The sequence below is a fragment of the Mycteria americana genome, chromosome 5 (genome assembly GCF_035582795.1).
Source record: "Mycteria americana isolate JAX WOST 10 ecotype Jacksonville Zoo and Gardens chromosome 5, USCA_MyAme_1.0, whole genome shotgun sequence".
NCBI classification, from domain to species: Eukaryota; Metazoa; Chordata; class Aves; order Ciconiiformes; family Ciconiidae; genus Mycteria; species Mycteria americana.
In genome coordinates, this window is record NC_134369.1 from 62469444 (window position 1) to 62485906 (window position 16463).

Consider the following 16463-nt stretch of genomic DNA (forward strand, 5'->3'; position numbering starts at 1 on the left):
GTGATGCAAAAGGCGCCAGCAAGAAGATGCAAGCTATGGCTTGGGAAGCCCCTGTGTTGCATGCTGCTGGGGGCTGGACATGGCAGAGAGCATCGCTGTGGGCATGCCTGGGTCTCGCATTCCTTCCCTGGACACCGATAATGGCTGGGTTTTGTTTGCAGAGGTGGTTTGCTTTTTTCTTTAACTGTCGCAAAACTTATGTGGCAAGGATAGCAGCGTGCATGAGGAATGGACACCCCATGAATAATATAAACCAGTTTAAACACACATTACGTGGATGGTTTCAGTTGTATTGGACCATAGTCATTCCAGGACTTCCATCAGATGATGCTGTTACCATATATTGCCACTGTCCCTGTTCATCTCTTGTCCTCCCAGCACCTCTATCGTCATCTGTGACCAGATGCATGGTGGGGTCTGTGTGCAAAATGAGAGTCGACCTGAAAGAGCAGTTCCTGCTCCAATGTGGTTAACTACACACCACCGCCCTTGTAGAAGGACCTAGTATAATATTTTCCTTCTGCACTTGCTGCCCTGCACCCCCCTGCTGCATGCCTGAGGCCTCCCAAAGAGTCAGTCTTCAGCCTTAAAAACAGTCATACCCAGGGAATAACAGAAGCAATGGACGTGGAAGTCAGAGAGCATGTAAAGGGCTCGCAATCTCTCGTTATCGCAGGAGCCCATAGCTCTGCCACAACAACTTCCTTTCCCTGTACTTTCCCCGTGTCACTGTCACTGACTGCTCAGTGGATAACTCTGAGTTTCCCTGTTCGTTGCCTCAACCCATTTAACTTTTTTCACATCTTCTTTATCTGAAAGCCTCTGACATCAAGCAAAGCCAGTGAACTAATATCACAGGATTTAACAGCAAGTTTTCTGTTTCCCCTGACTGTGTCTGTTCGTGTGGAGTCGGGATGGCTGCGACACCCTCCGCGCTGCCGGACACGAGCGGAACCTGCAACGCAATCAGCACGGGTTAATTGACCGCATGGGCCAGGAAACACACGTGAGCTGTCTGTGCTGGGAAAGGACCAGGGTGTGGAAGGCCATTAGGTCTTGAAAGACTACCTTTTTCCTCAAAAGGTTAGCTCCAGACAGCTAGTATGTTTTGGGGCAGAATTTTCTTCCTGGAGCACTTTGGTGTATTCCAGCAAGGGGTCAGCTTGGCTGAGGGCTGGGTATCACAGCCTTACAGGTTTTACTTCATTTGTAAATTTTCTTTTGCGGACTGGAACATGCAAGTTTTTAACTACCCCACAGAAAGGAAGGGACAGAGAAAAGTCACTGTGTCCTTGGCCAAGGACAACGCATCAGCCAAGCCAGGCTGGGCAACACGTGGCGGGAATAACCCAAACTGCACCTCGTGCCCCAGGGCAGCTGCCCACCTCCACACCTGCCTGGCCCCCAGGACCCACCCGAAGAAACTCTACAGCTTTAGGGCAATTTTGTTTCTGGGGGCTGCTGGAAATCTGACAATTCAAATCACTTTCCTGGATCCAAAGTTGTCTGCATCTTGCTCTGGAGGTCCTCCCTTGAACCCACGGGCTTTGCACTGCCGTAAGCCAGCGGCAATCAGAGGCCAGCCCCACGTGGGGCACACCAGGAGAGGGTGACTGTCACATGAACGGTGTCCCCCAAACACGTGCACTCCCTCCCACTCACAACTGGGTCATTTCCCCATCGCAACTAGAATGACTGTTTTTACCATTAAGTAACCCCAGAAAAGCATCTGAGTTTTTTCCTTAGTCACCATCTCTGTGTCTCTTCCACAGACACCCTTCCTGCCTGCTACAACATCTCCCTTGGGTATTGATCTTCCAATTTAAAAAAAAGCATCTCCCAACAGGATCTGCAAGCTCGGGCCCCCTCTCTGTGCATCCAGCTTTAGCTTCAAATCCTGTTTGCTTGAAACTGAGTGAACAACCTCCAGGGTTGTTCCAAGGGCAAGGGCAGCCCTTGGATGTTTCCAAATAACCTGGAAGACACCCACAGAGCCTGGCCCCCTCCCGTCGGGTGGCACGGGCACCTGGCAGGAGCCTTTGTCCCCTTTCTCATGGCGATGCACCGGGGAAGAGCCAGCCCCGCTCGGCAAGGAGAAATGGCACCTCACGAACCCACTGGTGTTCTTGGAGGGGGTGAGCAAGGGAGCACAGAGGAGATGTGGTTGCTGTAACCTGCTGAGGTTTCCAAAAGGCGTTTCACAAGCTGTTGCCAAAGGCTCTGAGAGAAAATGGGAAGCGATAGGATGAGCGAGAAGGTCCTCACCAGGACGAGTAGCAGAGCAGAGATGGGAAATAAGGAGCAATTTTCATATTGGAGGGGTGTCCTTCCATGCAGGGTTGTGCTGGGGTCTCTGCAGGAACCTGGGCAGGGGTGGACAGGCAAATGATGGTGACTCCATCATTTGCAAATGATACCAAATTACTTATGGCAGTGAAAGTGACCTTATAAGGCTGAGCAAGCAGGTGTTCAAGTGGCAGAGGAGATCTATGCAAAGGGATGTAAAATCCTTGTTTTACATAGAAAACAGGGGAGCCAAATGAGACCCTGGGCAGACAACGCTGTGGAAATGTTACCTAATGCAAGGAAGCGAGCAGAAATCTCAAATTGAATGCTAGGAGTTGCTAAGAGAGGAAAAGGTGAACAGATCAGGAACAAGAAATTGTGCCACAACACAAATTCACGGCAGCCCCAGCTCAAGGGCTGTGCGCAGTTTGGGTCCCTCCATCTCACAGATGTGCCAGCAGAAGCACAGAAGGTCCAGAGCAGAGGCGTGGGGTTAGCAGAGTCATGGCAGGGCTTCTGGGGTTAGCAGAGTCATGGCAGGGCTTCTGGGTGAGCAGGACAGGATCCTCCAGGCTGGAAATGGGACAACTGAGGATGGAGGTCTGCAAAATAACAGAAGACTAGAGAGGATGGAAAGAGGAAAACCGTCTCTTCCTACACAAGAGGTATCAGATGAAGGTAGTAGGTGCAAGACCCAAACCCAGAAAACTGAAGCTTTTTTCACACAGTGTGTAATTAGGCTGCAGCAGCTCCTGCTGCAGGATGCTGTGGTTGCTAAAAGCTGAGCTGCATGCAGAGAGCAGCCAGACAGGGATGGAGAGGGGGCAAGAGGAGCAAAATAACATCAAAGGCTCTTAAATACAGACACCGCTCTGGCTTGGAAAATGTGTAAGCCGCAAATTGCTGGTGTCTGGTAGAGTATATGGGGGTGGATCAGGCTTCTCCCATCCCTTCTGCTTTCCCTGAGCATCTATTCTGGCCACTGTCAGGGAGCAGACACTGCGCTGGAGAGATGTTTGGCTTGACCCATGCAGCTATCCGGCACCCGCTCCCAGACTCCCCAGCTGTTTGAGGCTCATGGATTGTGTCATTTGGCTCCATACTATCTGAATTTTGTGTTTATTTGAATAATTTTGATGTAGTGCCCAGAGGTTCAGAAGAAGCAGTGAGTGCCTCTATGAAAGGTCACCCTCAGACTCTGCCAAACCTCAGTCACACTCATTTTCAAGCTCAAAAGCAGTCTGGGAATTCAGATTGGTAAATCGGTCTTCTCATAGTTCTTCCCCAAAAATATCTTCTGTGCACTTTCTTCTTGTCACCCAGCAGAAAAACAAAACAAGGCTGATACTATGGTAAATATAGAAAATGTTTTTACAAGAGAGGAACTGCATTTATAAATTCAAGTAAAATTTAGCTCACCAAAACCTCCCAAATCTTTTCATTGTGGAGTTCTGGTTTCATGGGAGCCTGGAGCCCTGCCTCCCATCCCTGTGTGCAGCTAGGACATGTGTTTATGCTCCAGTCATGTCAACAGGAACAAACATCCCGAGCAAGTATCACTTCTTGGTTCGATGCCTTAAAAAAGCAGAGCCTTGTGGGAAATTCCACCCTTGCCACAGGCTCTTGGGAGGCCTCACTTCCCAGGAAGCAATACAAAAGTGTAGGTCCTCGATGCCAACAAGCTTCAGACTGGGAAGGACCATCCAGTGGCACAAGGAAATTCCCGTCCTTCCACTCTGCTCTTATTTGGTCCCTGGCAGGGACTTTGGCTGTCCCATCTGGTCCCATCCTGGCATGGTATGTGGTGAAGAAAACAGACTCCTGACTTTGAGAAGATGCAAACCCCTCCAGTCTACTCTTAATTATGTTTTTCCTCTCTTTGTTTGCTTTTTCTCTTAGTACAATAGGTCAATGTTTAAAAATTACAGAAGGATAAGAGTGTTCTTCACCCCGGCTCTCCACTCCATCAACCTCCCTGTTACACCATGCTTGGGAGAACAACTCTTCAGACAAAGTCCACAGAGCCTTCACCTCCTATTTCTTTTCAGGCGGGTAAGAAGTGATGATCCATTATACATAAGCACTCAGACAAGCTGTAAGTAAGCTTGGCCTGGCCACAGAGCTCACAGGATGATGGCACTGCTGGAAGGGGGCTCTGGGGGCCTCCAGTCCACCTTCCCATTCAAAGCAGGACCATTGCCAATACTAGCTCAGGTCGGCCCATGGTTTTGCCTAGCAAAGTCTTGAAAACCTCTAAATGGAGAGTCCACCACCTCTCTGGGCTGCATCACCTCCTAGGGAAGAAGTTTTTCCTGATGTAGAACCTGAACTTTCCAAACCACAACCTGTGCCCATTTCCCCTTGGTGTATCACCTGCTGCTACTGAGAAGAGTTAGACTCTGTCACCATTGTAACCACCCTTCTTGTAGGTTGCTATCAAATTGTCCTTTATCTTCCTCTTTGCCAGGTTAAGCAAGCCCAGGCTTGCTTCTGCAACCTCTGTTCATCAGCCACATGGTCTAGACCCCTCAGCTGGACCTTCTCACTGACAACATGTCCATTACTGGGGCAACTCTCTCCTGCAAGTGTTTTCAAATGTGGCGGACTTCGGTGGAGATCCTTCTGGCCAACAACTGTGCTTTTCCAAAACTAGTGGCCCCTGTCTCCAAGCCCCCTGACATCGGCTCCCAGCACGGCCCTGGGGGAGATGCTGGAGGCGTCAGCCCAGGTTCAAGGACGGCCTTTGCTGTTGGTGTGTGGTGTCAGCACCTCGGTGGTGCAGCAGTGCTGCCCTGCCTATGCTGGCAGCCTGGCAGCCCGGGGGAACCTGGCCAGCAGAGAAACTTGTCCCCATCCTTCACTTATGGCCAAGAGGGAGGTACCCAGCTGCATCCTGTCTGAGGCGAAAGGGGAATTTCATCAATGCTGAAACCATAGGGGTCCAGCATTGTGCAAAACATTTGAGGCTAACATAAACATCTCTTCATTTATGAAAATGGAAATCAGATGGTGTCTAAGCGAAACCAGAGTGCTGTTCCTTTGGGGCAGCGCTCTGTCATTTCTCCGTGGATGGAGGAGCTGCTCCTCTGGGAAGAGCACGGCTTTTCCAACCAAATGACTCAACCCATGCTCTGCCTTCATTGGTAGCTACAGCCTTGCTTTGACACAGTCCTTAAAGCATGCAGAAATGTGTCATGCCTGGCAGCCTTGACCATTTCCAGACACTTGGGGGAACATGTGATTTCCCAGAATTGCTGCTTTTCCCGCATCCTTCCAGCAGTGCCAGCCCTTAAATACAACCCCAGCACTCTGCTGGGATAGGAGAGGGAAAGCCCTAAACACACGCCTTAACCCTGGAGGGTTTGGCAGCTCAAACTCTGCTGAAGACCAGGACACACGCGAGCTAGACACCAGCTTGGGTTTACCTGCACAGCCTTGCAGTGAGACGGGACAGATGAACCCTCTGCATCTTTCTACTGCTGGGACACTCATGACAAAATGTGGCAGGACAGGTAGCAGCAGTGCTGCAGCTTTAAAATGGAAACTGAGGCACAGTGTTTATATCTGGCAGCTCTTCCCAGGGCCATCTGCCCCCATGCTAAGGTCACCCCAAGCATCCTGCAGCCTTTTCAGCCTGAAGCTCAGCTGCAGAAATGATTTACCTGCAGTTCACCCACTCAGGGTAGTTCCCATTCCCAAAACAGCCCTGTGCTGCCCCAGAGGCTGGCAGCATCAGAGGCACCCATGTGCCTGGCTGCCCTCAGCCTCTGGGCTGTCCTCCTTCTCCGACCTCTTACGCCCCCCAGTCTGCTATTTTGGAGAGACCCCCTTTTTCTTCCAGGCCCCCCGCTCTGCTGCCCCCAGCCTTCCAGAGAGGCTCGACCTAGCCATACCTGTGGGCTGCCCTGCTTCGACCCCCGGGATGCCTCTCATGAGCCTGAGCCTCCACGGATTCCTTGGGAAGTGCTCCTCACCCCTGCACTGAGTATGCAGGGCTCAGCACCGCTTTCCTGATCCCCTTCTTCATGTGGTGGGAGAAGGGATCCGGCCCTGGGCAGAGGAAGGCAGGCCCCAGGGACAGGGAGACCAGAGAGATGCCGATTCTCAGTACAGGAGGGGCTGGAAAAATGAAGTCGGTGGGGCCAGGTTGCAGCAGTCACAGATGCGACAGGAGAGACCCCGGGGCAGGTTGGTCTAAGGGGAAAGTGGAATTTAGAGGAGCAGGCAGCTCCTCAGGAAATAATATTTAAGGCACGGAGAAATCTCCCAGTGCAGAAGGAGGATGTGCAGCATGATGGGAATTCAGCTGAATCATAAATTGCTTAATCCCTTGAAGGTTAAGAAGGAATTACAGAAAGAAAACAAATTATTCAAATTCCAGGAGATTCATGTACAACTGTGATACAAACATCTGGGGAGCAACTGGAAAGCTGAAGTGCAGATGCCGGTACCAAGGGATGAGACGCACCGGGGGAACACAACCGAAAGCACTGGGAGGTGCATCTGCCCCAGCAGCAGCCCTGGCTTAAGCAGCCTCTGTCCCCCCATCACCGCTGTCCCCTCCCCAGCCCCGACAGCTGCACCCGCACGGGGGGGGACATGCAGGGGCTGCTTACGCCAACGGCGCTGCCAAAAAATAAATGAAATAAGATAATACTAACAAACTGTGCGTCCAACTGCAGCCTAAATAAACCGGAGGCTTCCAGAGGCAGATTTCATCTACCTACCTTGTCCCAGCATAGCGTGTTTGGAAAATTGGTCAAAGCCATCTCGCAGCCATCCACCGCAACGGCCAAGAGGGAGGTGGCTCCCTGGGCAAGGGCAAGCAGTGCTGATCTTAAAAGAGGGGGAGGAATAAGCCCTGGGATTACTTCCTGGGAAAATATTGGTAGCATTAAAGAGCTTTAAGCAGGAGAATGATACCAAGGCAATACACCAAGATTGCTTTGTTGTGCATAAATCTATTTGCTTTCCCTCCATGTCAGGAGTTTGCCCTCCCTGAGAGCAGAGCAGCTGCAGATGTTGGGACTCTTGACTTTAGTAAGGTTTTTGACACCGTCTCAAGTACCATTTGTGTAAATAAGCGAGGTAGGTACCGTGGTCCCTGCCAGTGCCAAGTGCTGCCCCTGACAGCGGCAGCAGGGACGAGGCAGCGGAGCAGGAGGGGTGTCGCTGCTGGCCATGGCTTGGCGCAAGTCTGGGAACCATGGCACATCTCTCCTGGCATACAGACCTCGGGCTGCGGGTCTGCTCTTGCAAAGCTCCTGGGAGGCAGACACAAAACTGGACGGAGATTCATGATCAGAGCAAAACCGCATGGGGTGTTGAGTGAGTCCACAGGAGTCTGGCCTGAACCTGGCTCATTAACGATTTGGATGCTGAAATGCAGAGGATGCTCACGAGAGCTTCAGGGACTGCAAGCGTGGTGGCCAGGGATAGGGGACAGGATCTGATTTTTCAGTTATCTAGGAAAAAAAAAATCAATAGGATGCAATTCAACCAGAACAAGAACAGCATACAGCAATGACACAGAAGTAAACTGTGCAAATACAGGGAGGAAATTGTCCGTTCAGTAATAACTCTGCAAAAACCCAAACACTCTGGAGTAATGAAGGGTCATGAACGGGTTGTGTCAACACATTGCTGCAAAAAAGGAAACCTCGAGCTGGGACTTGCAAAAAGGAGTGACACCTGGGCAACACAGAAAGAAACTCCCCTGCTCCAGCTGTCATCATCAGAGCTCGGCTACTGTACAGTGTCCGCTCTTGGCACTCCAGAGTCCAAAGGACAAGAGAGAATGACTGACAGTCCAGAAGTGTGATGTCTGAGTAAGCATTGAAGAACCAACATAGCTTAACTGAGGAAAGACAGCGGGGCTGGTCAAGATGTTGGCCCTCAAACAGGTAAAAAATGCTTCTAGAAAGAAATGAAATAGGGGCAAGGCAAGGGGCAAGGCAAGGGGCAAGGCAAGGGGCAAGGCAAGGGGCAAGGCTGTCTTCAGGGAAATTCAGCTCCGCACTGGCTTTGATCCCAAGCCCGTTGCATGATGGCAGCTCTTGCTTAATCACTCTCAGGAAATCACTTGCTCAAGGCTTCCTCATATATTGTGAATGCACAAAGTTTGCTGGCAGCTCTGCAGTCCTCCAGGGCCCTGGTTTTCGAGCAGGCAATAGGGGAAACGGTGCCAGAGCTCTGCCCCTTGAGCCCCCGTCTGCCCCACAGGACGTGGGCACTTGGGTCCTGCAGTCACTGTCACCTCTCCTCCCTCCCTGCGACAAGTGTCTGATATGCAGAGACATTTCCCACTGTGCCCACACAGTAATCCCAGCCTGCGTGGCTATCAGGTGGTCTTGAGGAAAACATGTCAGTCGTGACTATTTTTAGTTATGATCCCATAGCCTGAGCTCCGCCTGCCTGGGCCTGTTTTGTTTAAGAAGGAGCTGCTGACCAGGTTGGTTATCAGTGACCACGCAGGACATAAAACAGAGCAGGAAGCTCGCCATTACATCCCCACTGGCCAGGGACAGCCTCTATAAAGAAACCACCGTAGGTTTGGACTTTGACTCAGTGCACCCTGTTTCTCACTGCATTTCTCCCCTTTTTCTCCCCTTGCAGTGCAGACTCCTGCTACGCCCCCCCCCCCCCCAGCACTGAAGCACCAGCAGCAAGTGCCATGCACTGGGCACAGGGCTGAGCAGGGGCCAAGGGACAGCCAGGATAGCCACAGCCCCGGGTTGGGCAAACCCCACTGCGGCAGCGGAGCTTGGCTGCAGGGCTTTCCCCAGGGTGGGGAAGGAACAAGCTCCAGCCGGGGAGCCTCTGGGATCAGGTGAGATTTGGCCACAGGGCAGGGCCAGGATGGGGACCAAGCTGGCACAGCACCTTTGCCATGGCTCAGGCCTCAGGGAGGAAAGATGAGTGAGCTGTTGGGGATTTTACAGGAGACATCAGTGTAAGCACGACGGGAGAAGGAAGCACACCTGCAGCGGCCCCTCTGCCGCGGTGCAGAGCTGCTCCCGGTGCTGGGCCCTGCTCTGCCTTACCCTGGCAGGAGAGAGCGGGGTGACCCTCCCGGCGAGGGGCTCTGCAGCCCCCCGAGGGCTGGGGGACCGGGGAGCCCACCCCAGGGCCCGCACTGGGTGTTTGGGCAGGACACAGGTATGTATCAGACCTGCAGTGCTCCAGACAGCACACATTTGCCCCTGCAAGTGAGTCCAGCTCCGCTGCCCTGAGTTTTTAAGCTGGAAGACGGTGGGAACTGGGCTCGAGAATAACAGATACCAGTCAGCAACGGGGCGAGAGCCAGCCTGGCACCGGGCACGTGTTTGGAAGGAGAAACCCTCCGCGTCGCCCACCGCCGACCGTGCCCGCTGTCCCCGCACGCAGGTGACTGCCCGGGGCAGAGCCGCGGGGCGGGACCGTGCGGCCCCGCGCATCCCCAGCAGCGAAGGGCCGGGAGGGAAGCGGCCGCAGGTCACGGCGGACCCGGCATCCCCCCGGGGTCACGGGCATCCCCCCGGGGTGACGGGCATGCCCCCCACGCCGCCCTCCACTGGGCACAGCCCTGCTGCCTCCCCGCAGCACGCAGCCCGCGCACGGCCGCTGCCCGCAGCAGCGCCGGCCCCACGCGTGGCCCGTGCCCCGCCGCAGCGCAGGGCTCCGGGTGTTCCCGCGGGTTTTACCCCCATCTAGTGGCGGGTCCCAACTTCCCAGCAGCAAAGAGAAGGCATCCGAGGGGGGACCGCAGCTTGGCTACAGGCTGGGACAAGTAGACCTCCTCGCTTTTGGGGGGACGAGGTAACTACACGCAGAGCTGTGCCTGGGGGCTGCCCGAGAGCAGGGGGGCCTGCTGGCACAGGGTTAAGGGGTAAAAACACACCTCATTAACAGCTGAAATTAATTACAGGGGAGGGGAGGTTGCAGCATCCCAGCCCGGAGTCGCACCTTGGCAGGGGGTGGTCTCTATCTTTGCAATTCCCTTCGTGCTGCTGCTCTGAAAGAGAACCGGCAGAGCCCATCACCTGTGTGTCCTGGCGGCCAGCCCAGGGCCACATCCCAGGCACCTGGACAACCTGCAAAAGACGGTTCATCATGAAAGGGTCATGAAACACAGTTACGATGAGGCTCCTGAGGCCATCACCACGTGGGTTATTGGCTGAGTCGGCCCCAGCGGGGGCTCTGCGTCGCCAGTGCACACCCAGGGGGTACAAACCGGCAGGGAGGTCAGGAGATGTCCAGCTACCCGAGCAGCAACGGCCTGAGTCATCTCTCAAGACAGGCAGGCCACAGCACGGAGGAGAGGGGTCACAGCTGCCACAGCTGGGGATCAGCCCTTTCCCGTCCCCGTGCCCTGCACAGGACCAAGCTGCAGATAAATGCGCGGTTGCGGCTGTGTCCTGCCCATTGCAGTGTGCGCCTTGGCCTCGTGCCCAGGCACCATCACCAGCTCCACAGCAGCACCCAGGGCAGGCAGCAGCCCCCAGCCTCCCCGGCTCTGCTGACAGACCACCTCCAAACCAGCCCCTGGCTGCCCGAGCACGCAGCCCTGCCTGGAGCCACAGCAGGGAGACCTGTGGGTGCAACGAGTGGCTCAGACCTGCGGGGACAAGGATGCCCTGGGGTGGTCGCAACCCAGAACTGCATGGACAGATGGGTGCTGCCACGCACAGCAGGCCACTCCTGATATGTTGTCACCCGTACAGCAAGGGTGAAGCCACTGACATATGTGGCAGGATTGCAAAACGCAGGCTTGAGCAATGCCAAAGCTTCCTCCACGTTGATCTTTACACGGGTGCTTCACACCGGCAGAGCACAGCCCTCAGCCTGGACACAGAAGTGCTCCTCTCTCCACAGAGCTTTAATGAAGAGCTCATGTTTGGAAAAGCCAGCGGCTACCCCAGCTCCTTTCTGGGCTGCAACACCTCAGCATGGGCTCGTCCTTGCCCTGGCCAGACCCGGCTCTCCTCTCCCATGGTTCATGCTGGGTGAGACCCCAGCAGACACTCACGGATCCCGACCAGTGGCAAGCAAAATGGGCCATGGACCATGCAGCAGCATCAGCAGGAGCCACAGCTAGTGTCCGGGAATGGAGATTCAAATCTTTCTCAGCACTCGGTAGTCTGGAGGGGAATAAAATGACATCATTTGGCATAGCACAAGCCCATTTTGTTAGGCACAAAAGATCAGTGTGGAGAAGTTTGGAGGGTATAATCCAGTGAAGGAAAAAATCTGATACTAATCTGTGAACCAAGACTTGCTTTACATTTTTTCCAAAACCCTGCAAGGATATACGATATAACAAACTGCTCCAGACAGTCTGCTCTTGCAAATGGCCTTGCAAATACTTTGTCCCAGCCCTGAAGCACAGGGGTTTTCCCAGCAGCTGTTTTAAACTCCAGCCCATTTATTTTAACTGCTGGCAGACTGGCACCCCTTTCAGAACAGCCCATCTGGGCAATACGCAACGGCCCCTGCACAGCTGCGTGAACCGGGGCGGGCAGGACAGGCAGGCATGGGCAGGACCGGCAGGCACGGGCAGCACCACAGCCCCACGCTCTCCGCAATCCTGCGGGCAGCAGCAACCAAACTGCCAGCGAGGGAACGGCTCTGTCCGGCGTGGGCAAGGGGCAGCTCGGGGAGGGCGGCGGGGAGCAGGCTGAAAACCGCAAGCTTTGGGATGGCAATAGGAGACAGGAGAGTTAGGTGTGGAGCTGGCAGCTGGAGCCTGGAGAGAGGTAACTGCCCCAGAGCCCCTAAGAAGGAAAGAGGAGAGGCAAACCCACGCAGAACTATTTATTTTGGCTGTTAATTTGCTATCACAGAAGTGGAGCCGACCCCTAGAGCCAACATGATGGAGGTGGTGGTGGGGGCACCCGCGGGTTAGGGCAGGAACCCATCTTCTGGTGCCAATATGGCCTTAAATCAGATTAAACCAACTAAAACCTTATCCTAAAGCCCTTCACTGCAGCAGGAACCCCCACTGCTGCACAGAGGGAAGAAATCCGTTCCTGGGTCCTCGCTCTGCCGCGCTGCCTCTCAACCTCTGCTCTGTGCACCCACAAGCTCCAGCTGTTTTTCTAAAGCATGGGGGACATCCTGACAATTCTGCTCATCGCTTTCTTTCGCAATCTTCCCACAAAACTGCCGGTTATTTGGCTGCCAGAAATATCTGCATGCTCTGTGCATCCTACTTTACAGCAGAATTCCCACCTTTTTGTTTTCCTGCAAGTCTCACACCCCGGTAAGGGGCCATTCGCAGCCCGCAACTGATATGCCATGCAGGCATATACCCCTGTAATACCCCATAATACTAATAATACAAATAATAAATACAGAAGAGCCACGGCCATTTCCGTGTCCCAGTGCCACTAGATGGCACCAGGTGTGTACCCTTCCCAGCTCGGGGTGTCCCCAGGGCCACTGGGGGAAGCCGGGGGGACCCAGCCCAGCCCTTGGTGCAGAGCAAGAGACCTCAGCCCATGCCGGTGCCTCCTTCTCCTCCTTCCCACACGGACCGTGGGGTGCTGGGGTAAAGGCAGACACTTAAGCCTTAAAATCAAACCTTCAGCCATGTGCTGGCCTGTTTCCCTGGGAGGGAATTACCTGTGGTAGCTTTCGCCGTGCTGCTGATCCCACGCACACACCCGTCCCCACCCGTGGGTCGGGCATCGCTCCCCAGTGGGTGCTGGCAGAGCCCGGGACTGGAGAGGAAAGCCTCAAAGGTGTGTGCAAGTTATTCCAGTTAATATTGGGATCAATGTATGAGTTCCTCAGCATCGACAGGCTTCTCTTAGGAGGGGGGAGGAAAGGGACTAAAACAAAATTTTCTATATCATTTTGCAATCAGCAAATGGCTTGCCCTCTCTGAGGTCTCATGGGTTTAGGGATTGATTCTCCTCGGGCACCTTTTCTATCCAACAGAAGTCAGCATGTCCCAAATCCTCAGTATTACCCTTTTTTTCACCATCAAGCCCTCCCTTCACTGTCACATATCCTTGGCAAAGCCAATAAGTAAACTGGGGAAGCACAGGTGGCACCTCAGCAAATGTCAGGTCTTTCCTCAGACCTTGCAGCATAATTAAGGAGCATCTGTTTTCCACTGTCTTCAGCATCGAGCACTGAAGGTGACCCTCTGAGACAGGAGCTCAAATGACAGGGGTGGCTGGTGAGGCTCTGCCGCACACAGCACCTCAAAGTGACTAGCCAAACCCCGGCCCCGAGCAATGTGGGGGACAGGGGTGACAAATCGTTGCTCACCACACAACCCGTCAGCCTGGTGCAGAGCTAGAGAGGCGATGGATGGAGAGCAGCTCCCAAAAAAGCCAGAGCATCAAACCACCAGGAGCAGCGTGTCACTCCCTGCTGCCCACGTCCCTGGGGCTGGCACGTCTGGGTGACGGGTGAGCACGGCAGCGGCATCAAGGGGATCCCCATGAAACCTTGGGTGCAGAGGGAGCGGGAGAGGGTCTTTGTGCAGGGAGCCCCTGGGTGCTGAGCTCCAAGCAATCCTGTCCTGCTCGAGGTGGTGGAGCCGCTGTGGGGGCTGCAGACATGAGAGCAAGGGGGAGATGCTCATTGCGGCTCCATGGTGGCCCTGGCAGGCTGATGGCAAGGGCAGTGCTGCCCCTGCCCGCATCCTGAGGCCACGAGATAATCCTGCGGAAGGATCCTGAGTGTGATCCTGCTTGCTGGCCCTCCGCAGAGCACAGCACAAATCCCACCCAAGGACTTTAACCCCAGCCTAGGGTGAAGGCTAGAAAGGAGGAGGCTGGGTCACTTGGGAAGGTCAGGGCACATGGCAAAGCGGGCTAAAATCCCCCTCAAACAAAGGAAATCCCTCACTCCCCTTCCCCACAGCCTTCCCTCCCCACCCTGACCACCCCAGATAGCCCCAGGTAGCGGCCCAGCATCCCCAGGGAGCCACCGGGAGCCTCCCCACGTTCCATCTGCTCTACCCAGGCAACTTGCGGGTGGCTGAGGACATCCCTCCCACACCATCTGCCTCCACCCCAGGCAGCCTCTCCCCATCGCCCCCCCATCTCGGTCCCAGCCAACATCCCCGTGCCTTCCAGCTCTGGAAAACCTCACATGTGCCACCAGCATTAAATCTCACCGACAAATTCAAGTCTTTATTTGCCCTGTCCATGAATGGATGCTATGCACAGGGTGGAGAAACTTGACACTAAGAAACCTCATTGAAAGCGATGCTTCTCTATGCACACACACACAGAGCAGAAGAAGCTGCCTGTCCCCTGCCCGCCCAGCGAGGACAGGCACAGCGGCAGCCGTGATGGCACGGGGCTCATCCTCTGCCACATCAGCTGCAGGGTTAGTAGCAGCAAGCCCGGTGACCCCCACGGCTCCCAGCCGCTGCTTGCGAGCAGAATATACCCTCATCTGACTGTGAATGTCAAATGGCAGAGGTGTACGTAGCCATCAACATGTATGTGGCAGGGGCCATCCACGTGCTGTGGGATTATTTTTAGCCCGATGGTGATCGAAATGTCAGAAGGGTTTTTATTTATTTTCTCTGGAAGGCTCATTGCTTGAAATCCCCACCGGCAGAGGCTGACTCTGACCCTGCTGTCGAAGCCAGGTCTGTCATCTCTTCCCGCCCTTGAAAAAAAAGTGCAATTAGGTGGGAGGCGAGGGTGACTGGCCCAGCATGCCTGGCAGGGCTGGCACCCTTCGTAGGGCAGGCATCCACCCAGCCCCACGGCCCGGCCAGCACCCACCCAGCCAGGCGGCAGCTCCTCCAGCTCCTCCAGCCTTCCCAAGTCCCGGGAAAGGTCTCACCGAAGCTGCAATAGACAGCTATAAAATGCAAGGGACATAGGAGCGGGGCCTTTGAAGCAGACGTGGGATCAGGAAGAGCCGGCAGCCCACAGGACACTCTCGCTGCCCTTTAATGATGTGAGGGACAGAGCGTGACGATGCCGAGGTCTGACAGTGCCCCGAAAGCCCACAGAGCGCTCCCCCGAGATGGAGCAGCCTGTTCCCTCCTGCTGCTCTGCCACTCGCTCCACACTCCGCGCTGTGCCAGGAGCAAAGCCCACCACAACTATAAACCTGCCCCGGCTCCTGTCAAGCTCACAGGACCCCATCTGCACGAAGGGCTCCGGGTGGAGACGCTGCCCCTGAGCTGGGACACCCGTGTCCCTGGGGCGACGGCACGGCACTGCAGAGCGTGGCAGCACCCACCCAGGTCTGCGCTATCCCCATATCCCAGGGCCAGACATGTCCCCAGCTTCACACGCTGACGGTTTATGCACAAATTTGCCCCTTTTCTTGTCAGGGAAGCGGATTCGAGGGGGAACGGCCGCTCAGAAAAGCACTGGCACGTCTGAGGTAGCAGAGCCTTTTTTGCTTGTTTGCATGGCCAGAGAGGAGCAGTAACGGCCTATATTAACACAATAGCAAAGGAGGGCCTTGAACAAAATCCAGCTAGGAGATTGTGACCAGTCCACAGATAACTGGGAATAGAAGTCAGTGTTTTCCCGGCATAACTGCCTATTTACATCTGAAAACAGCACAGACCTTGCCCGGAGGCTGGGACAAACAGCTCCTTTCACTGCCTGCTTCCCATGAGGCTTTCCCCTCCCTCTCCAAGAGGAAATTTCCAGTAACTGAGGTACAAAAATGAATGCAAGACTCTGCTCCAGAGCCAGCTGTAAAACTCATACAGGAAGAGCTCCCCATCCCATGGCCAGCACCAAAGCAGGTCACAGCCTTCGTGTGTGGGACGCGAGGGAAGAGGCAGCTCTGTCTGCACCCCTCCTGGTGCAGGTCAGGCTTCGGGGGGTGGGTCCAGGTGCCCAAACCCGCAGGCACCGCCGGCACCATGGGCTAGGCAGGATTCCCTAATGGAGGGTCCTGTGTCCCTGGGGGAGGCTGCGATGCCGTGTCATCTGCTAGGACACGGCGTGGTGCAGCCATCCCTTGTTTCGTGTGAGAGTGCATGAAACAAGGGATGGAAACAGAGAGAAATTTGGTGAGGGGGAACCTTCCTCCCCCTCCACACACCACCATGCCACATCCTGGGAATAACCACCAGGGCTCAGCTAAGCGGCAATCTCTAGGAAATGTTGAAGGAATGTCTTCCTGCCATATCCCATTCATCTTCCACCTGGACTTTGCATAGAAGATTAGGATTTGGGCCACGTGGTTCTCCTGCAAAA